An 8227-nucleotide genomic window follows, 5' to 3' on the forward strand; every position below is an offset into this window, starting at 1 on the left:
GGTGGAGTGCATGGGGAATAGCCAGTGAAGGAGTGAAGTAGTACCCTTAACTGTAGGAAGAGCTGAGGCAGTTTAGGAAGATGGGGATCCATGTTATTAAGCCCGAAGACAAGGAGACTTATAGTAAGCAGGTTTACAAGGCTGTAAAAAGTGAAGGAGTAACTGTCCATCTTAAGAACATGAGGAGTTTTGTGGATAAAGTCTGGGTAACATCCCCCCTGAGTGGTCTCAGAACACGGAGAAGGAAAGGGCATGATACAATTAAAGCAAGGAGTCAATGAGCCCTTTGCAGATTTTGTAGCCAAAATACAAGAGGCTGTATTTAGATCTATGGGAGATGTACCTGGAGCTGACCAGGTGTTAAAAATATTGTTGTTGTCTTTTCCCTGCTTTTTACTGTGATTCTGTGTTGCCAGAATGCTTTCTACTCCTCTCCCTCCTCCCCCTCCCTGCTTCTTTTCTCAGGGGTGTTTGCCTTTCATTTTTTTAGTTATCTCTCAACCTTGGGAAAGAAAAGGGAGCAAAAAGGAAATTTATTAAGAACAAGGGACTAATTAATAATAGAAAGAATTGTTGTTTCATGAAGATTTAGCAAAATAAGAATTAAAAGGGACCTTATTTTGAAGATAAAGAGACAATGAAAATTGCCAAATATGGTAAATAAAGAAGTCACAGAATAAAATGTTATTTTACTTTGAAAAAAAGGTTTTTGGGAAAGTAAATCCCAGAAAGGCAAGAGAGTCAGGTTAATTCTAAAGTATATAATTTGGTTACACAGAAATGGCAGAAAAAGGGAAATGAAATAGTCAATCTTTTATCAGAATGATATGGTAATTATAGTTTCAGGAGTTTCTTAGTATAGATTCTGTTAATGTTAGTTATTACAGAGAGTAAAGGAACTTGGGCAGTGGGGGGAAGCTAAGAACAGAAAAGCCCCCAAGAAAGATTTTTGGTCCAGCCTCCTTATGAGAAAAACTTATGTGGTTTATTCTATCTGAAGAAGGGATCAGGTATTATTCCAAATAGGCTGTGAGAATTTTTTTTGAGTAGCTTTTTGCCTTCTCAAAAGTTTTACCAGTTAAAACCAAGAAGTGTTAAATATTAAATTCTTTGAATGGAAAATGTTTTCTGGAAAGTTGAATCATGTCTGTGGTTTATTTGGCTAGTTCAGAACAATTTTAACTACAGTCAAAAAGAGTCAATGAAAAAGAATAGTGGAACAGAATATAAAGAGGTTTGTTTTTTATTATTATTTTAATGTTTTATGGCTCCTCCAGAGTCATAGGAGGAAAAGGATTTAATGGAAATTTTGTAATAGAAACGGACAGAATGGCCTTGGTGGAGGCTGGCAGTCAGGATAGACTGTGAGTTATGTGCTCTTAATTAAGCTTTAAAATTACTAAACAAGGAGAATCAAGAAACACCAATTCAGAATATGTTTGGGGTATAGTTCATGTATCTGGAAAAAATCTTGGGTGACTGAGTAATCATAAATAGTAAAGGTGCAGAAATAATACATATTGCTTTAATATCTCAAATTGAGGGGAATTTCCAATTCCCAGAACATAAAATGTTCTAATATTAAGAAATGTTGGTCAGTAAGGACAGAAAACTCATTTATAAGTTAGAGCATTGAGAAGTTAGAATTGCACTGATATTGATAAAAAATAATTTGCAAACATTTTCAGGCTTTACAAAAGAAAATGATTTAAGGTTAATTTGAATATGACTTTTGGAATTTAAGAGAATTATAAAGAAAATCTTATAATCATAAAAAGGGATTTTTAGCAACAACTGGTTGTAAGAATTTTTTTGTGTCGCAAAATTCTAGGGAGTAAAGGGAAAACATGAAATTGAAATTTGTAGTAGAAAAATTAGTAAACTTTGTATAAGAACAGATTTAAACAAATTTTTCTGAGAATTTAAAATTTTGTTACAATATGGAACAATGAATGAATTTAGGTCTGTTATTTAAGAAGAAGAAATTATATATGTAAATGTAACACTAGCATGGATTAAAAAGTATACATTGGGTTTTTGAAATTATCATATGTATAAGACTAAATTCATGGAGAATCTTATTTACTTTGTTTTGAAAACAGAAGTGTATTTGGAAAAAGAGATAAATACACTTATAAAGCACAAATTTAGAAGAAGTTTGCGTGTGAAAAATACTTAATTATAAGGTTAACTTTAAGAAAACCTGTTATTTTGTTTTGCTTTAGGAGAATGATATATCAGCATGTAAACTCTATGTTTCATGCAGGTTAAGGATTTAATGTTTAAATTTTAAAGAAGTTAAATTGCAGATTTCTTGCCCCATGTTAAATGTAGATTCAAAAGGATAGTGTAACTGCATGATACCCTTTCCAATAATGAATAAATGTGAGGGGCTTTGTAAAATCATTAGGAAATTAAAAATTATGTACTCCTAATTAGATGACTTATCAATAAATAAGTTGTTGAAGAGTGTTATCAAACATGTGATCTACTTTTGGAAATATAAACGATTTTACTGTAATGTAGTCAAACCTAGAATTAATGATTGATTGCCTTGTAGAGATAATGAGGGAAGTTATCAAAGGTCATGACTCTCTGGGTTCCCTGAGATTTTTAAATGATGTTGGACCCTGCTCTAGAACTGTAAGTCCAGTTACAAATAGGACACTCAATACTATCCTCGCTAAACAGAAAGGGGGAGAAAGGGAAAGGAAAGGAGGACACATCCATCAGAGTGCCATAGATAAGGTTTTGTACACCTATAATTACCTATATCTGTCAAAAAAATTGGAGACAGGGCAGCTAGGTGGAGCAGTGGATAGAGCACTAGCTCTGGAGTCAGGAGTACCTGGGTTCAAATCCAGCCTCAGACACTTAATAATTACCTAGCTGTGTGGCCTTGGGCAAGCCACTTAACCCCATTGCCTTGCAAAAAAAAAAAAAAAACAAAAAAAACTAAAAAAAAAAATCTGGGACCACTCCTGCCATGCGGCATTGGGACATCTAGGACAAATAAGACCCCTTTAAAAGGCCAGAAGGCCCTCCCAAGCCGTCAAGTATTAGTACAGAACCCAGATGGGACCTAGGAAGGACCTTATGTGGTAATAATGTTGGGGTTACGGTATGTTTGTGTCTCCACAGAGCAAGGAGAACAGTAGGTACCTACCAGACGTGTCTGTCATGTGTATCCAGAAAAAGAAGAAGAAACACCATAAGCGGCAATCCAAGAAAAAGGAGGAGATATTAGAGAGCCATGGGCAGGGTTCCACAGTGCCCTCTGGTGAAATCCTCCTGGGGTCCACTACCCCCCATGCTGCACTGTCACACCAGTCACTGGAATTGTAATAATGACACTGATCTCATCCTTCCCTCCTGGCATCTATATGACAATGAGACTCAGATTGTCCTTCCTATGTGGGTGACACGTAAAGGATAAACCACACAATAACATCTAATGGCTAGGGCCCTTGGAAAAAAAACAAGGGCTTTGGGGGCCGAATAATACTGCTGACTGGTGGAATTCGCAGGAGGGAAGCTTTGTGTATTTGGCCAAAGCTCAGGTCTATTTGAAAGGAAGCAACCATGCCTTCATGTGGGAGGGGGGGTAGAGAATGTCTATATAACTAGAAATGTAACCATTTACAATGTAACCTGTGTAAATTGTACTGTAAGTGAATTTTTAGGATGAAAAGCAGAGAAAAATGAAACCATAATGATTGTGAAAAAGACCTCTTTAGCAGCCACACCTATATGTACATCTGAATGGAATGCTACACAAGGGGGTCATGTCATTGAAAAGATCAGGGAACATGCTGTTGGGACCCATCATAGGAGCAAAGGATGTCAGTTGTGTAGTCATCAGAATTATGATGTTGGTCTCAATAATAATCTCTTCTATCAGTCTAGTATAAAGTGCCGCAACCATATAAAATCAGGTTATTGAGGCCCACATTCTAAAGGAGTTTGCCAAGAATGTGTCACTTGGTTTTTGTGCACAGAATAAGATAAATCATGATTTTTATTCTGATTTAAGAATATTTAAGGATGCTATTTGACAAATTGGTGATCCAATTGACACTCTACCTTTTTTGGGAATGGTCTCCTGTGAATATAGATTTGAGCAAATATATGTAAACAAACCTTTTGTATAATGATTCTATGTTCCTTTGGGATAAGTTTAGGAATCAGCTTAAGGGGATAGCTAATGGATCCACCAGATTAGATATTAGCTCGTTGTATAAAATAGCTTCATACACTGAGCAAGCTTCTAGTGAAGACCTTTTGCCTGATAAGGCTACACAGGATAATACTAATTTCTTCCACAATTGGTCTTTTAATCGTTGTGGCTTTCATATTCTAGAAATGGTAGTAATATTACTTGGTGCTTGTACTTCTTTTGTTTATTTGTCTTCTTCTCCTACTAAGACTTTTTTGTAAACATCCTCAAAGAATAGTTTTGAATGGAGGGGAGATGAAGGGTACCAGGTCAAGTACAGGGCATGCTCCCACCAGATGAGAGACCATAGGGAACCTTGAAACTTTGGGAATTAAGGGAGTGCTGAGGGTCTCAGACTGTTTTGAGCTACTCCAAGGGACCATTATCTTGGCATTCCCTGGATTGGGCTTGAAGCAGATCATGTTGACAAGGTTTTCCTTGACTGGCCCCTTCACTTCTGTGCACCAGGGCTTCCCCTGTTGTCCAGGCAGACTTAGGAGAACAAAGGAGAGGTGGTGGGGGAGAGAAGATGCTCCAAGATGTAACTGCTAAAAGGAGGGGCAGGAGGGATCAGGGCAAGAGAGAGGGGTGGCAAAATGTAACTGCTATTTGCAATAAAGAGTGCTTGCAGTTCTTGACTCTTCACTCAAGACTGTTGCTGGTCAACAGGCCCAGGGACACCTGGAAGGCAGGTTAAGTCGAAGGTAACCTCCCCCCTAGAGAGCTGGGGTTACAGGAACCCCAACATTATATAGAGCTATTCTTATCTCAGTTGGTTGGTATATGTTAATGAATCTTTGAAATGTCTTTCTAAAATTAGGATACACACACACACAAACACACACCCCTGCGTAGACTTCTTAAAGTGCTACCTTTTTAGAACAATCATTATTATCATCAGTTTCCAGTTTAGGTCTTCAAAATATTACTTCAAGAAATTTAAATCCATATATAGCTTTAGGGGATTCCTATTCAGATATGATTCAGAAAGTGAAAATCTTAAAGTATCTCCTCATTCTGAGATGTTATAACAGTGCAACATGCATTTCATAAACATCAAATACTTTCTTAAAATAATATAAAAGAATTTCAAAATATCCCATAAAATTTTATTATTCTCTGACTTTGATGATATTCTACAACTGTGTTTTTAAAAAGTTTTATCTCTCAGGACTTTTATATTTAACATTCAAATCTGTTATTTTTAGTAAATTACAGAGAAGAGAATTTTGCTATATGGCTTGGTTATGTCATCTGATTTATTTATGGATATATTCAATATTATTTTCATTATCATATGATATGCAACTTAATTTCCCATAAAAATTAATTCTTGTACTTTTTTCATCAAGAAGAAAATTTTAGAAAAGCAATAGCATTGACCAAAAAGTTGAGGAAGTAACTAATTATTCTTCCTTCAGTTATGAGATAGGTGATACAACTTTCTGTCCTATAAAATGAATAATATTTTGATGTGATCTATTGTGATATAAATGTTTTGGAAAAATGGACAACTTGCTCCATGAACATCTTAGATTGTTGAGTACTACTAACCAATTAACTGTTCTTTTTTTTCAGGAAGTAAAAGACTTTATTTAAGATGGGGAACCAAAACACACAAAAAGAGACAATGGACAGGAATAACTGGAGGGAGGTCATGATTCTGGAAACACTCTCAAAGTCAATCTTCTCAATGTTCTAGAGCTTGATGCTCTCTTCCTTTTTTTTTTTTTTTTTTTTAGTTTTTGCAATGCAATGGGGTTAAGTGGCTTTCCCGAGGCCACACAGCTAGGTAATTATTAAGTGTCTGAGGTCAGATTTGAACTCAGGTACTTCTGACTCCAAGGCCAGTGCTCTATCCATTGTGCAACCTAGCCACCCCAGATGCCCTGATGCTCTCTTCTTGACTGCAAATAAAGACCTATCCTGCCTCATTGGAGTTACTGCCATATTTGCTCATCCATACCTTTAGCGGGTCTTCAGATGGATCTTCCAGATTCTCTGATTATAGTCATCAGTCAATATGTTGGCATGTGATGCCCACAACATGGCAGATAAATTTTTGGATAGTCTTCAAAACCTGTGATGCCTTTAAGGAGGAGATCCATGTTCTCCTCCAGGGATGCAAGAAAACTTGGAATTGACAGGATTCCAGAAAGTCTTCCAAGTGTGCACTTTTCTTCTTGTTGATCCAGGTCAATCATCTACTTGCACAGGGTGACATCTGTGTGTGGGAGCTTGATGAGGGCCTTCTCCAGAATCTGGGCTATCATGGTTGTTTATTAGAAGACTGAGATGAATACTGGCATCTTTTTATGCCATTGAGCAACTTCCCTACATTGGTGTACATCTATTCAAACATCACAATGTCTTCCTCCATGAGGAGGAACTGTTCTTGGACATTCCTTTTAAAGATTTTGATCTTGCTGAGCAACTGATACTGTAGGTATCATGAGATAAAAATTGAAATCAAAATTTAAAGTCATGAATTTTAGTTTCTCATCTTCTACTTGGTAGGCGGATGAATTTAGCCAAGACTGTTTTATCTTCCTGTGAATTATCTAAATTTTATTTGGAAAGTATAATACTTATGCCACCTACTTTAAAAGCATTGCTTTCAAGGCATTATAATATTTGAATATTTAAATAATTTAAATTAAAATTTTTTAATTCTAAAATGGCATGTTATATGTTATGTCACATATATTACATTGTGTTATATGTATGTGGTATACAACATGTGTTTTATGGCATATATTAGCTTTGTTTCTGTTACATCATGATACATTATTATCAATGTTATGTTCAGAGATTTCATAATCAAGTATGATGACAAAAGAGATGTGGGCAAAAATTATAGTTTGATGGATATAGAAAGTTCTCTGTGCAGAAATACTCACCATAACACAAATTATTCCATAGCACAGTTACTTGTCTATAACATACATACTTAGAAAATTCCAAAGATCCCTGTGAGGTAATTGGCTAGGGTCACAGAGGTCATATTCATCAAAATTTGGACATGAACCCAGATATTCTTGATTCCATAGCTTATCATACTACATCTAATAGGCAATAATGCTTCCTGGCAAAAAAGACAAAATAGTTCATATATATATATATATATATATATATATATATATATATATATATAGAGAGAGAGAGAGAGAGAGAGAGAGAGAGAGAGAGAGAGGAGAGAGAAGGGGAGGGGAGGAGAGGGCCTCTAAGTAGTAATAACCCTAAAGGAAAGATACAACCTTGGGAGAGTTTCCAGAATATGGACAAAAGCCTTAGAGACTAGGTCATATTATCTATCTATAGAAGTAAACTCAAAAGTGAGATCAAGAAACCAAAAATTAGGGGCAGCTAGGTGGCCCAGTGGATAGAGCACCAGCCCTGGAGTCAGGAGTACCTGAGTTCAAATCTGGCCTCAGATATTTAATAATTACCTAGCTGTGTGGCCTCGGGCAAGCCACTTAACCCCATTGTCTTCCAAAAACTAAAAAAAAGACAAAAAATGAAACCAAAAATCTATGAATGTAATATAATTATTCTTGTACATTCTGATTCCTATTGTTTCTTATGTACACAAAGAAATGTCTAATTTCCCTTATTTTAGATAAAAGTTTCCATTTGGACTGGAGGAAAAATAAAGTTAATAATAGCCCTAAGTTAACTAACTGCTTTATCAGACTGAATTTTTTTATGTTTTATTATAAATTCAAAAAACATATATTTTATGTATTTTAAAATAATTATGAAAATTCTTAAATTGTAAGTGTAATCCTAGAATCATGGAATGTTAAACCTAGCCTGAGACATTATTAAGTACACATTCTTCATTGTAGAAATTAAGAAACCAATGTGACTAGAACATCTATCATTTCCCTTCAGACAAAACTAGCAGAGGAGAGCTAATTCCCTAAAGTCCAGTTCATTGTTCTTTTATTTTTTAATTAGATAGATAGATAGATAGATAGATAGATAGATAGATAGATAGATGATAGATAG

At 35.4% G+C, this 8227-nt stretch overlaps 1 pseudogene; it reads right to left on the reverse strand.

Moving 5' to 3' along the window:
• Positions 1 to 5773: 5773 nt before the first annotated feature.
• LOC141508135 (eukaryotic translation initiation factor 3 subunit K pseudogene) lies at positions 5774 to 6596 on the reverse strand (annotated as a pseudogene).
• Between the last annotated feature and the right edge of the window lie 1631 nt (positions 6597 to 8227).

This window comes from Macrotis lagotis, chromosome 1 (assembly GCF_037893015.1).
Source record: "Macrotis lagotis isolate mMagLag1 chromosome 1, bilby.v1.9.chrom.fasta, whole genome shotgun sequence".
Taxonomy (NCBI): Eukaryota; Metazoa; Chordata; class Mammalia; order Peramelemorphia; family Peramelidae; genus Macrotis; species Macrotis lagotis.